General features: G+C 46.3%; 1 long non-coding RNA gene across 3 annotated transcripts in view; it reads left to right on the forward strand.

Moving 5' to 3' along the window:
- Positions 1-14,252, forward strand: part of LOC129380691 (uncharacterized) — a 45,642-nt gene that overhangs the window by 14,855 nt on the left and 16,535 nt on the right. For 2 of the 3 annotated variants that reach the window (XR_011890567.1, XR_011890569.1), the window contains exon 3: positions 3,427-3,536. This is a non-coding gene — a long non-coding RNA (uncharacterized lncRNA). Of the gene's footprint in view, positions 1-3,426; positions 3,537-8,189; positions 8,400-14,252 lie in introns of all 3 variants that reach the window. The other variant, XR_011890568.1, reaches the window with a different exon arrangement.

The following is a 14,252-nucleotide window of genomic DNA, read 5'->3' on the forward strand; positions in this document are numbered from 1 at the left end:
TTGGGACTTCGCATAGATGAAATTTTGACTTTCTTTTTAAAGCGAAAGCTTTACTAACTTTGTCGAGCCGAGTTTCGCCGTCGCCAGCAATTTGACCTTCATTTGACTGCAGCTACACCGTAGCTTTGGCAACGCATATCATGACTCGCCGCCACCGTCGCCGGCTTGGCGCATGCGCTCTCTGCAGCTGGGTCGCCGCCTGACCACGTGACTCGTCGCTCGCCTGGCTACATAGAGTTTCTCACTACACTACCTAGAGGGAAATCTGGCGCTGCGGCGCTGTGGTATGCATGGGAATGCCGGTATACGGTGACTTCGGACTGGCGTCGATTTCAGAGAGCCAGGCAAGTACCGTTCCGTCTGTCACTATGATTAATTTTCTACCAAAACAGCACGTAAAAAGCTGTATTAGCTTTATTATTACACAAAAGCATGTATTTTTTACCTATAAGAACTTGTTATTGCACGTACAATTATAGTAAACGTAAAAAGTATCAGCAGGCCGGTAAAGTTGGAGGACAGACAAGATTCATGCTGGCTTCGGAACAGTTTGACGCCTGTTCTTGCTTTTATTCGCTTGGTCATGCATTGTAGGTGAGTAAAGATGTAATGTGCGCGAATGGAAACATTTTATGAAGATTTTACTTTCAGAGCGCGTTATTTGCTTAGCCATATCCACGTTTTAGACGAAGCCTCTTACAATGCCAGCCAGCACAAGCCTCTTATACACATATACCATCATTCCCATGACGGCACAGCGCCCCTTAGGAAACTCCCATAGACGGTGGCGCCAGATTTCCCTCTAGGTGTTATAGCAAGAAACTCTATGCCTGGCTAAGCGGAGCTATGGTGTCTAGATAGCGGAGCGTCGCGCTCGCCTAGTCAGTGCGAGCTTAGCGATGGATGAGACCGAACCAGGGTCGTCTTCTCTGAGCGTTTTGCGGGAGCGGGAGGCTTTGAGCCGTCGTCACCAAGTAGCGTCTGACCACACCGCTTATACCGCCCGGCGAGTTGCCTCACTGGAGAGGGTCCGCAATGCAGCAGGCGTCGCACCGCCGAGATCAATGTAGCGACCGCGTTCGCTCCCTGTCCATTTCTGCTTCGACGCTGCGCATGTTCGCGGCGTCTCTTTCCATGTCTAGCACTTGCGCTTTCCCTGTTGCGCAACACGTGTCTCACCATCGAACGATGCATGTCGACCCAAGCCTAATCACAGTCATGTCTAGCTACCGACCTAGGCATAGCCGTCATACCTGGTTTAACGATGATTGTATACCTAAGTATAATAATTATTTTGGACTGTGTTTGGACTTTGCTTGTTTGTTGTTTTGTTACTTTTGTTCAATAGGTGTCCTTTTGTTTTTCGCTGTCCTGTGTGTAGCATTGCGACGATGCTTCTTGAGAGAGGGGCGTTGACACGTGTACTTGTTTATCTTTTTCGGGTGACCGCTTTTGACCGTCTAACACAAAATTGGCAGTGGCTTAGCTCGGATATGCCAGGATATACGTAGCGAAAGCTAAGGCATTGCATGGTTAGCCTTGGTTAATCTTGATTGCAAGTCCAGGTTCGTCTGGTTGTCTAGCTATATTACGGCGTTTAGCCAGTCTTTCGGCGCGCTGTTCGTCTGTTTCCTGGGCGATTCGTTTCCTCTTCATCTCGTTCCGATGTCGATTCCTTGCCTCCTCCTGCTTATCAGAATTGTCGCCGTCCATACTGCCGCCTCAACTGTGGTTGGGGCGCACGCGAGCTCTCCTTTTCAATCCTCCGGCATGTTATCAGACATGCGATGCAGCTGACGAAGCGAGCGGAGGCGAGCGCAACAACGAGGAACGCGGTGTGACGAGGAACGTGGTGTAGGAACGGGGTGTAGGAACGCGGTGTGACGTCATGTGCCTCCTCGGAGCACGGTCACGGCAAAATCGCAAATTTGCGGCCAGTAAAGCTTTCGCTTTAATATGATCACTCAGTGCGTGATGCGCCCACATGTATCGGAAGTTTCTCGAATGCTATTGATGGTTTTATCTGCTGCCTGTTGCCACAGCAGCTTGAGTAATCTCCGACGCGAATTGTGTAAAACTTTCTAGAAGACACGCGGGCACCAGGGATTATTGTAAAACCTTTGATCGCTCATGCATAAAACCCGACGCCCATGACCGGCAGATCAGATTTTCGACGATCGTTGACTGTGTTCGCCGCCTTCGTTGCGCTTTAAGTGTAGCCTGTTGTTGTGGGCACAGGTTCGGCCAACAAAAGTTAGTTTCGTCATTCACAGTATTGCGACTGTGTTCTTCCAGTCACTACTACGTGACAATACATATATATATATATAATTTGCGCAACTGACGGTGGTCTGCTCCGGACCACCGCGAGTTGCACTTCTCTCCTCAAAGAGGCAGGAAGTGTGTCGACCGAGCTCCTTAACACTTTGCAATGTAGTGAACGCGGTATATTTCATGGATCCGGGACTTCGAAGCGGTGCAGCGTAATGCTAACACATTTCTTTCGCATTTACCGCTAAATCTCGTCTGTTTATTTATTTAGACTGCACTCCGGGCATCTCTGGAGACCGTTAAGCCTCTGCGCCGTCGAAATGGAGCCCCATGAAGATGCCTTCACGCCAACGGCGGCTGTTCCAACGCGCCTCCAGGCTGTGTCATGAGTTATTAGGCCAGCTTTATTTAGAACTTTTGTAGGTTAATTTTGTTAATATTGCTCACCCCAGTTTTGAACGAATAATATGAAGCACTAATGTGAGACGGGAGGTATGACTGGGAAGTAAACTAGAGGTTTCCATATCACATAAGAAAAAAAGAGATGATGAAAATAATGCTGAAATGAAACAGACGCACATATGAAACAGGCAAATAATGCGCACATATGAAACAGGCAATGAATCCACTCTCATTACATAAGGCAGCGGCGCGTTTAAATCACTCGAGACAAGCTTTCCGAAACTTAGAATTTTAGAAGTGATGGTTGATTCATACAGAGTATTGTTTCTTGTATGTTCAAAACGACGACATTTGTAGCTACGGTGCGCGATGGCTTCCCAACGCCGTGAGATGTCACGTCATAATTACGTAAAACTACCTTGCATACACAAATGCCCTCCCAATCCATAGGCGACAGCAAAAGGTATATTCATGAAACATGATGTCATACTCAGCATTCAAATAAAAAAATGAAAACATATTTTCAAGAAAAGGAGTCTAAAAAAGAAATATAAGTTCAACAAACTTTCATCTACTTCTATTGCCGAATTCCCGATGTTCGTATTCATATTAATGCGTCACCTGTAAGATAACTACTTTATCTTCTCCAGTGTCCTGTTTTTAAATCCTACATAAGTTTGGATGACCCACCCTTCCGTCCACTATTCATGATTGCTTACTTGATATCTTATATTCTGTTTTCCTTCATTTCAGTGGTTCCTTCCAATACCACGGACGTTTCTATTCGAGCCTTTATACAGACGATGGCGGAAAAGGGCAACCACAGGTCGTACCAGACAGCGTCTCAGTCCACACAAACCAATGTATGTTTCTTGTTTCTCTTTCTAGTTCATTACTGTTCGCCACAGCTCTCTAAAAAAATTTGGTAGTGCTCAGGGTGCTTCCGAGATTTAACGGGATTGTCTTGGGCTAGCTAACTCTACCGCACGAGTTGAGTCGATGTATTGGCTCAAAAGAATTAATTTTCCAGGGGATGGTACCAACGACCAATATACTGAACGCACGAGCTCTTCATTCAAAACTAGTTAAAAATACGGATATGCAGAAATCAATGAAAGTGATCATCCAAGTAATAAATTAGCTTTGTTTCCGCTCTCCTTCGTCGCTGCGTTTTGCAGCATACCGACTGTTTCCTTGCTCGGCACAACGCGGTCGTCACTTTTCTAAGGTTACTTCGATCTGGGCATGGTTCAGGGGCATCATATAACAAATTCGCAGATTGGCCCGAAGGAGAACGAATGAAAGCAATAGAAAGGATGGCAAAGTTCTTATTGATATTACAGAAGCCGCGGGGTGCGGCAGCAGTCAACTTGCTGCCGTTAGTTGGCGGATGGCCATGATGGGAGTTCTTGGAGTGCTTTGTTTCACAGGTTGTTGCAACCTGTCATTATTCAATACGCATTGGCGGCTTCTCCAGTACATCTAAGGGGCGATGGAGACACCTTGGCAAGAACTAGGACATGTTTGTGAGCTTGGGGCTAGCCGACGCTTTCACGTGCAAGGGGATCATGCGATCAGCCGCATCGGCCGCACATCCCGCCAACCCGCTTCTGTTTCGGTGGCCCGAACTTCCGTACCAACCAGGCTTAAGGTGGCATCCCCCCATGCCTCTCGGGTGCCCTGAAGATCCTGCATCTCCAGATTTACTATAATCCCAAGTACTCTCCTGAAAACTCCACTTGCCGGTTACATGTGTTGTCCTAGAGCAGTAGTGAAAATAACTCAGTGCCCCTTCGCTGAGTGAAAAAGGATAAGCTGTGTATGTCTGCCCCTTAACGTCTGCTTCACCTGCGCCTAGGGTCGGCCCGGCATTGGACTATTTTAGAATCGGCCCACGTATGGGAAGTGCTTAACGTCTGCTTCACCACCACCGCGAGTCAGCCCGGCATTGCATTATCTTCGGGATCTGCCCACGTATGGGTAGTGCTTAACGCCTGCTTCACCTCCGCCGGGAATGCCGAGTAGCCGGCGAACGAGTGGGCACACCTCACCTAGGCTCCGTGATTTCTGGCCTGTGAAGGCGCAATTTCGACGCGGGATGACCTGATCCCGCCCAAGAACGGTCAGTGAAGGCGTTCGACACCTGTTTTCACCACTTTTCAGCAATGTTCTGCTGTTTTTCAAATCCCCGGAGCGACTTTTGTTCTCGAGCCGGGTGCGGCCACTCTAGGCTTAACGTAGACCAAGCGTTTCCGAGCAACGCCTAGGCGCCGCCGTTGGGCCTCAGATTACCGGCGTTTCCAAGACCTCTCCCGCCTCCATGGAGCCGTCTAGCAGGATGATATACTTCTTCGAAGGCGAAGATATCTCACCGGAACAGTTCGCAAACAATCCCCGGTGGAATAGGCCCATTAATGCCCAGAATATGGCCTACCCAAGTGTCCACGCTACGCTGTCGGCGACCACCTCCGACGCGCCCACTCAACAACCAGCCGACCTGGCCACGTAGGCTTAGCCCAAACAAGGCAAGCAATCTACTCCGAAGCTTCGACGGCATACTCCGCCATATAAACTGCCCGCCAAGGGACCTGAACATCATTGTCCATCCGGGTGGTAGCCTCGACCTCCGACAGCGCAAGGGCGGAATGCTACTCGCGCTCGTCTGCAACATGGTACGTGTCGACTAGAACGAGGTGCGGCTGTACGATCGCCTCAGAATCAACTCGCATTACAGTTCGTTCACAATCAGCATGCCAGCGGAGAATCGCACACTACGCTATGTGCAAACTCAAGTCCTGTATACCACGACGAGCAATTCCCTCTCCGTGCTTACATCTCTGCGCCGCACGACGCCATCTGACGTATCTTCAACAATGTGATATACGATCAGCCGAAAGAAATCTTTTATGACCTCTCGGCTGTGAACCAAACCAAGTCGTTCACCATTGTTGACGCTCGCCCACTAGGTCGAACCAAGCCTATCCTAGTTACCTTTATTTATTTATTATTTGTTTATTTCAACCTACTCTCAGTCCCATGGCGGTTATTACAGGAGTGGGTGAACAAATTTGACACATATGTGTACATTTGCAATCCTGGCTTTCCTTTTTTTTGAGCCAGAAAAAAATATACAGAGTAGTTGGGAACAAATACACAGACCGAAAAAATATCAACAAGTAATAGAGAGGACTGCCTTCTCGGGAAGCTCACTAAGTTTGGGAAACGTCGTCTGCTCAGTGACGCACGGGCTCAGTCCCTTCCATACTTGTACAGCTTGCGGAAAGTAGAACAAGAGCGCGTTATGTTTTCGAGAAAGCTCTTGTAGTCTATTTGGGTGCATCTGTCGAGTCTGGCGAGTGGTTTTAAAGTTTATAAAGTCGTAGTAGTTTAGCTTAAATGAGTTGTGGATTAGCATATACAAAAAACTTCAAACGTTGTAGTTTCGCTCGGCTTCCCAGGGTTTGAAGGCCTGCACATTGTCAGAGCTCAGTTGGTGAATCGGTACGCTTGTAACGGTTATAAAGAGAAGGGACAGCTTTCCTATGAATAATTTCGAGTGTGCGGATGTTTTTTTCGTGAGTGGAAACCAAACTATATTCGCATATTGTAAGATGGGTCGAATAAGTGTGACGAACGCAAGTTGCTTAGTTTCATATGCCGAATGACGCAAGACTCTGTTGAGAAAGAACAGTTTCTGCATTGCCTTCCTGGTTACCTCTTGGATATGCGTAGTCCACGTCAAGTCGGAAGAAATGGTGAGTCCTAAATAAGGATTCTCAGAAACACTTGGCATGATGGCATCGTTAATGGAATAAGAGTAATCTAATTTTCTTTTTTCTTTTTTCTTTATAACAAATATTGAAACCGTTTGATCTAAACTGATTGACATCTGCCAATGCTTGCACCACTGCCCAACTTTATTTAATGCGTTACTGAGTTTAATTTAGTCATCAATGTTCCGGATTTCTAGGTAAAGCACGTATTCATCTGCAAACAGTCAGATTTTAGCTTTAACTTGTTTCGGGATATCATTTATGAAGTGTAAAATAAGAAGGGGCGCCAGAACAATGCCCTGAGGTACACAGGAAACAACTGGAACAGGATCAGAAGAATGGTCTCCAAGACGCACAAACTGCCTTCTGTTGGAAAATAAACACTTACCCAGCAAGTCACCGGCCCATCTCCGAGTATGTTAGTAAGCTTGAAAATTTTTTTCGCAGGAGAGACCCGGTCAAAGGCGTTTGATAAGTCCAGAAAGAGTATATCAATTTGAGACTGGTTGTTAAGGGCTTGGGCAAGGTCATGAGTTATTTCTGTTAGTTGAGTAACAGCGGGTAACCCACTACGGAGCCATGCTAATTTGGATAAAGGTTATGATTAGACTATACATATTCTGTAATGAAATTTACGATAATACGCTCAAGCATTTTAGAACAAGTACAAGCACAATAAATAGGCCATTAGTTTGCGAGCGATGAAACTGCTCCCAATGAATGGACTGGAACATTTTAGCAATTTTCCACTGTGCTCGGAGGCTACCTTCACGTATTGAATTTGGGTATATCAGATGCAAGTGCTTCCTGATAGGTTCTGCATACCGTTTCAAGAATTCGTTCGGAATTCCATCAGGGCAGCTGCATTTTATCACGTCCATATTTCATAACATGGAAAATATACCAGTTTCAGAAATAGTTGGAGAGCCAGCTAGTTTTCTCTGTTCAATACCAGAAGTAAATCAGTATGGGTATGCTGGAACATCTACATCACGCGTAAACACCGACTGAAAGTAGTTATTAAAAGCATTTGCTGTGCCTTTATTTTCCACAGCGGATGTTAAGCGGGTGCTGTTTTGAGAGTGAATGTAACGCCAAAATTTATAAGGGGAGTCCTTGCAGAATTGTTTTAATGTGGTGCTACTAAAGTGCTCTCTAGCGCCACGAATTTCATCTTTTACTAAAGTTGTGAGAGAATTTAAGCGCGAGCAATAATGAGAGTTCATGCATGATTGTTTTAGTTTTCCTTGGCCTCTTGATTCTACGCTTTAAGCGAATTATTTCGCGAGTAATCCACGAATTGTATTTTCTCGTTACCTTTGCTATTTTCTGAACGAAACAGTTACTGCAGTACATAATATGTGCCCGAAATTTCAGCGAGACATCGTCAATGTGTGACTGTTCGTCAGTACAAAAATTACAGAAGTCATGGTATCCATGGGTAAGATACGTCATGATAGCAGCATCATCTGCCCTATTTAAAACAAATGTATATTTCACAGGGCCCCTCTTCCGAGTAATACGTGCTATAGGCAAAGCACACAGGACTAGTTTATGGTGTGACATAACGTGTAAATCTTCTACATGGGTATCAGTTGTCTCGAAAATATCAGCGACAAAAACTAAATCTAGAACAGAGCTGGAGCCTCCCTGAATACAACTAGGCGTTAGAGCAAGTTGTGTAAGAATAAACGTGAACATAAAATTGAGAATGCGATTAATTTCCACCTTTCCGGGATTCAGAGAGCTCCAGTGCACATGAGGAAGGTTGAAGTCGCCAGCCAAGATAATTTTGCCTTCAGACATGTGCTTCCGCATGTAATTGTACAAAGGATCAAGATACGTGACTTCAGCGCTCGGTGGTCTATAGACAGTGCCCACGTGTACAAGACTTTCTCGGAGATAAATTTTACGCTGTACAGCTTCAACTTCCGGAACAACGGGCATTACAACGTAAGATATGTCTGTTTTGATCATTTCAACGCCCCCTATCCCTTTGACCTTCTGTCCCTCCGCACACTCAGATATCCGGGTAAAACAATTTTGTCGTCGGAGATGTGCGTGTGCAACCATGTCTCAGCTATGGTGACAATATCGGGTTTAAGTGCTAGCAACATAGCCTGAAGCTCTTCAGATTTGCTCATAATACTGCGCGCATTCAGATTTATCAAAGTAACTGCCGCCGCGATAGGGTGGTCCATGGTTCTGTGTTCGTTTCCTCGTTTTTCTTTTTTGGTGACAGTGCTATGATCTCATCGCTACGATTGACCCAAGCGAAAAGGCGACCACTTTTTCCTCACATCCCGGGCACTTAGTGAAAAATCTTCGCTGACTGATTCACTAGATCCTTTCAGTTTAGGGCTGTTCTTTAGAATCATTACTTTATCGTGGCAGTCTTGCAATTTGAGAATAACTGACCGATCGTTGCCATTGCTATCCGCCTTCCGACTACCGAGTCGATGAATTCTTTCTATCCCCGATATCGTTAACTCTAGCTTATCTTCCACACTATTATTTGTTAAAGTGCGCTTCGAGCGAGCTGTAAACCCACACTCCAACCCGCTGGCCGCCGGCAAGACGGCCACCTAACAAGACAGCACACCACCACCGAGCTCTAGCGTGCCGTCACCCGCAGCCGGCTCCGATCCAGTTCCCGACAGCGCGCTCGGTTCCGGGTGCGCTGTCTGTTCCAGATCCACATCAAGAAAGGTTCGTAACAGAAGTCGGTCCTCTTTCTCTCCAGCGGTACCTGGCCAGAGGACCGAGCCCACCGAACAACAGGTGAGCTAGAAACCGCGATCACCCTCGCTCGCTAGTGCAAAAGCGAAGCTCAGAGCACAGCGCCATCAACAAAGCCTCGAGATCGCGGAACTCCAACAATTTCAAGTAATTCTCCAAAAACTTCCCCCGCAACAGCGTAGCTCCCCTGCATACCCCATTCAAACAGATAGCACACATTAACAGGCCACCCCTACGCCCTCCTTCTACCTCTTTGTTGCGCACGGTGTCACCTGCTCGCAACACCCTCCCCCCCCCCCCCCCCTCGCTATGCGCAAGGCACAAGCAGAGCCTGACATTGCCACCCCTACGGTCACCGAGCCGCTGACTGCCTTAAATGCAGCAGTACAAACCATGCAGGCTGGCCTCGTCTCAATGCAAAAAGACAACTCAGCTTGGATGGCAAAGGTCGTCAACTGGATGACAGCGCTCGAGCAGTGCCAGGGTGCACGAGAGGTCACTGCGGCTCAAATTCAGACTCAGATTAGTGGGCTTCTACCCCCTAAAATGACAGGAGTGACGTCACCCGAACAACCGACCAGCCCAACATGGCGGCGCACCGTAACGACATACATCTGTAGCAGTGGAATTCTTGGAGTTTGCCTGCGAAATGTAGCAGCACACAACTCCACCTGCAAACCCTTCCGATCCCGACACACCCTCCGTAATCGCCTTACATGAAACACAATATAAGACGAAACTCTGTAACTACACCACGCATGAAGCGGTAGAGACGACACCCCCACGGTTTGCCATACTCGTCCATCGTAACCTGATGGCTACGGAACACTCCTTGGAAGTGAACGATATACACAGCAATCTTGTTGAGCTTCTCCTGAGACCTCGCAAGGGTGGCACTCTATTTGTTCTCAATATACACAGCCCGCGCAACGGACCCGCAGCCACTCTCTTTGCAAGCCCTTCGAAATGTTCTTTCCATTAGTTGCCGACACCCCCTTCTTGTCGTCGGTGACTTCAACGCCAACCACACGAGTTGGGGCTACAAGAAGTGCAGAAAGGGCACCGCGCCTTGGACATTCATCCAAGTTGAGGACATGCCCTCATCAATGATCTAAATCACCCAACTAGAACAGGCAACAGTGTCCAACTTAACACCAGTCCAGACCTCTGCTTCACTAAGAACATAGCACACAGTTGCTGGACTAACAAACAACTCTTTCGGGAGTGATCACTGTGTCTCAGATACAAGAAGTCAGCTCAACTCACTGGCTCGATCAGCTCGACTTCCCATAGGAATTGTAAACTGGGATAAATTTCGACATATTCGCAGTATAACTCCCCGCACCATCTTGACACATGGACTCAAAGCTTCTCGCAGGACGTGCCATAAGCTACTTCCAAATCCCAGACACCCCTGACACCGACATCGCAGATGGCCACGTCCTTCACATGTGGGAGGCCCCAGCCAGCCTGCAAAAACGATGGTTATCCAACAAACATCATAGAACACTCAGGCTACGCATTGCAACACTGGCTAAAGAGATTGGCTAAAGAAACTTTTTAAGAGTGTATGTGCGAGTGAAAGCGTACGAAGGTGAGCCGCCTATAGTGGCTCAATCTGGTGCGTGCGAGAGAGGAAAGCGTAGAGGGAACACGCCTCTTTTTATCACGCGCAAGGCACAGTGAGGGGCGTTCTACTCCGGCTGCGGCTGCGTACGGTGCGGCCGCGTGGACTCTAACTTGTAACTGAGCACGTGCTGGTGGGCGAGTTGGTTATGCACGATTACAATGAAGGCGCCAGATAAAACAACAGACAAAGGAAGAAGACACGAGACAACCACGTGGTTGTCTCGTGTCTCCTTCCTTCATCCGTTGTTTTATTTGGCGCCTTCACTGTAATCTAACTTGTAAGCAATCTGCGATGAATACAGAGTGCGCGAAGTGCTGATTGCTTTTTTGCGCTGTGTTCTCACTGTTTAGTTCGGTTTATGGCGAGAGGCCGCAGGAATGTCAATTGGCTCGTTGCTGCTGCCGCACTTCCTCATTCGAGTGCAGTTGACCCCTTTCGCGGCGTTCGCGTGGGCGCTGCCATGTTTGATCACGTGGTGATGCGTCCATTGGTAGCCTCAAGTGCTTCCGTTCCCTCCGCGTTTACAATGGGTGTATATAACGCAGTTGTGGCTCAGCAAACCTCTGTTTCGAGAGATATCACAGACGGTGACTGGGTGGACGACATGAAGCGTTGGCCACAGCTTCTGAGAACATAAAAAAGCGCTTTGTAAGCTGATTAACCTATGTACAAACGGCGTGAGCATCGTATTTGGTGCTCGTTTTAAAAGTGAGGCTAAATATGTATTCCAAGCTATCCAAACTTTCTGCGTATGAATTATCAAGATTAGTGTGTTTTGCTCTTCATCATTTATTTTTGGAAGTATATTGAAGCAGCGGCTAGTCACATTTCTGACTTAGCGAATTTCTTTGGTGTGGTCACTAACTCATTATTTCTGCTAATCGCTCGCGGGTGTGCTCAGTTCCAGTAGATTTGTTCTTGCTGCGCGCAAGGCATGAAACGTAGCCATTTTGTACATTGTAGGACCTTGTAGCAAACATGTATAATCGCTAGTAACTCGCTTACTCTTGTAGACTGTCACGAAACATTCAGCCTCGACCATTCATGCGTTATCGTTACAGTCCGTCATTTATTGTGCGTATATGGCATGCATATATTCAAGTGTGGGCCCAATCGCATATTGACATGTAGGGGACCGAGCGGGAGTAAGATTTAGTGCCAGTTGCGGTAGATGTATGTACATACTGTGCGCAAAACGTAGTATGACGGGAAACGGCGCTACTACATTTGTCGTTGCATAACGAGCGGTATTCACTCTGGCCGACGTTCCGGTCTGAACCACCTTTTTGCCAGCTAGCGATACAACGCTAGCGGATGAGCGAATTTCTGTATCCTCGAAGGAAGCCATACATTCCGATTTGCCGGTAACGCGTACGGACAGCTGCAGCAACGGCCCATTAACTTGGATACAAAAATTCATTCCATTCCTTAATATGCCAGTCTCTATTTTTGCAGCCAAATTTTGGACACGTCTTCAATCCACATGATCCAATCCGACATGATTGGAGCACAGTGCGTTAGCGAAAACTCGGTTGCATTTCCGACAGCTGATCGCACAGAAGGAATGTGGAAGCGATAATGGTTTCTTATTCGTGCGCTGTCGCAGAGGCGATGTGCGGCTTGCCGCCAAAAGCACTATCTTGTTTTTCTAGAACAAACTGCTTCGCGAAAATGGTCAATAACAGCGAGTCTGCCAGGTCATCGAGCCCAATGTGTTCATGTTTACTTGCGTGCGTCAAACTATGCTTGTTAATTCAGTTATAAGTTAATGTGTACATGTTTATAAGACCGATAAATTACTGCCCTTACTTTACATAGCTGTGTACTAATTTAATATAGCAATGGTTGCTTCGTCTTGCATATAAAACTTCCATTCTTTTTCTAGCTGTGTCATTTTAGATCAACCGTAAATAATGCGAGCTACGAACAGACAACGCATTTTCTTTATCATTTCATACGCATAGTTAGAGCGGTTAGCCCATCACACCTATTTCGCGAGAGCGAAAATATAACCTAGAAGTTTATCTGTAGCTATTTATCTTATCATTTATTGTTGTTGTTTATGTCACAGTGTTGTACCTTAAAAACTTATCCTTTCGCGAAACTGTGCGTAAATCTGAAGGGCCAAAACATGGGGAATACATCAGTCTAAAATCTGGTTGAGACCGCCATACACATAGTGGTGAGTTTTCAATGAGCCGTTTACGGAATGCAGAAATGAACTGCGAACGGTGTATGTAGCATGGCGGTAAAAGGGCCTAAAGCAGTCGCTTTAACTTGCGTAATATATATAGCAGTATTAAAATAATGACAAGGACTACACATAGGCGCTATTACCATAAAAGCAAGACGGTATACCACGAATGCATTTGTCTGATAATTAACGATTTACCAACTTCTTGTAAAAATCTTATAACCACCTTACTGTCAAAAAAAACGGTTCTACTCCGAGAAACATTGCAGGGTGAAGGGTGATGTGCTGTCTGTATGATGAGGAATACTTTTTTACTTTGGCTTCTAATTCCCGACGCTAACAATATGTGAAGGGCCGACATCGTCTCGCCACATCTATCACAGTCGGAGATGCATCGCCGATCAACCGTTAGGAGTGAGTGCCGTGTTATAGTTATCGACGGCTAATTTCCCAAACTTTGCTTAATTGTTTACTTCTGGGTTCGGTGCCTTCGTTTATTGCCAATAGTTCCTTAGTTTCTTCAGTAAGAAGTGAGTCAAGTCTGTGGCAGGAGCCGCTATGGTAAAATTGCTCGGTCTTGTTTTTATGGAGGGAGAAATTTAGTCGGAAAGTGTGTTACCCTCAATATTTCTGTGTCAAGACACCCAGCTTATGATTACGTATTGGCCAGACATATATCATTGGATATTGCTTAATAAATGTAGAATTCCTTCTTTTATGGTATGTCATTAGGGATCTTATGACGCTTAAGGAATCTGTAAATATAACGGCTTTTTGTAGCTTTCTATTCTTAATGTGCTGCACAGCTGATATTACTGCGTAAGTCTCTGCAGCAAAAATACTTGTTTCCGGGTGCAATACATCCGACTCTAAAAACGATATGCGAACGGGTGCTTAAGACATACCAATATGAGGCTTTGATGTGTTAGTGTAAAATTCTGGGCAGGAGTATTTTCATTGTTGTTTCAAAGAAATGCATTTGAATACGTGCTTCTGGAACGTATTTTGTACCGTCTACAAAGGATGTGTTACATTCTATGACCTGTCAGTACCACGGAGGTAATAGCTTCGCTGTACCAATTAAATTATGATCGAAGAGTGGGACGGCAACATTGCTGAGCTTCCTTGCACGCATTGAAGAAGGTTGTCTCGCGGCAAGTCCGTTCTGGCAATGTATTGCACATGATGTATCGTTTATGGTGGTATATGAAAGATGTGCACAGTTTGAATGTGCTTTTACAAA

This window comes from Dermacentor andersoni, chromosome 10, assembly GCF_023375885.2.
Source record: "Dermacentor andersoni chromosome 10, qqDerAnde1_hic_scaffold, whole genome shotgun sequence".
NCBI lineage: Eukaryota > Metazoa > Arthropoda > Arachnida > Ixodida > Ixodidae > Dermacentor > Dermacentor andersoni.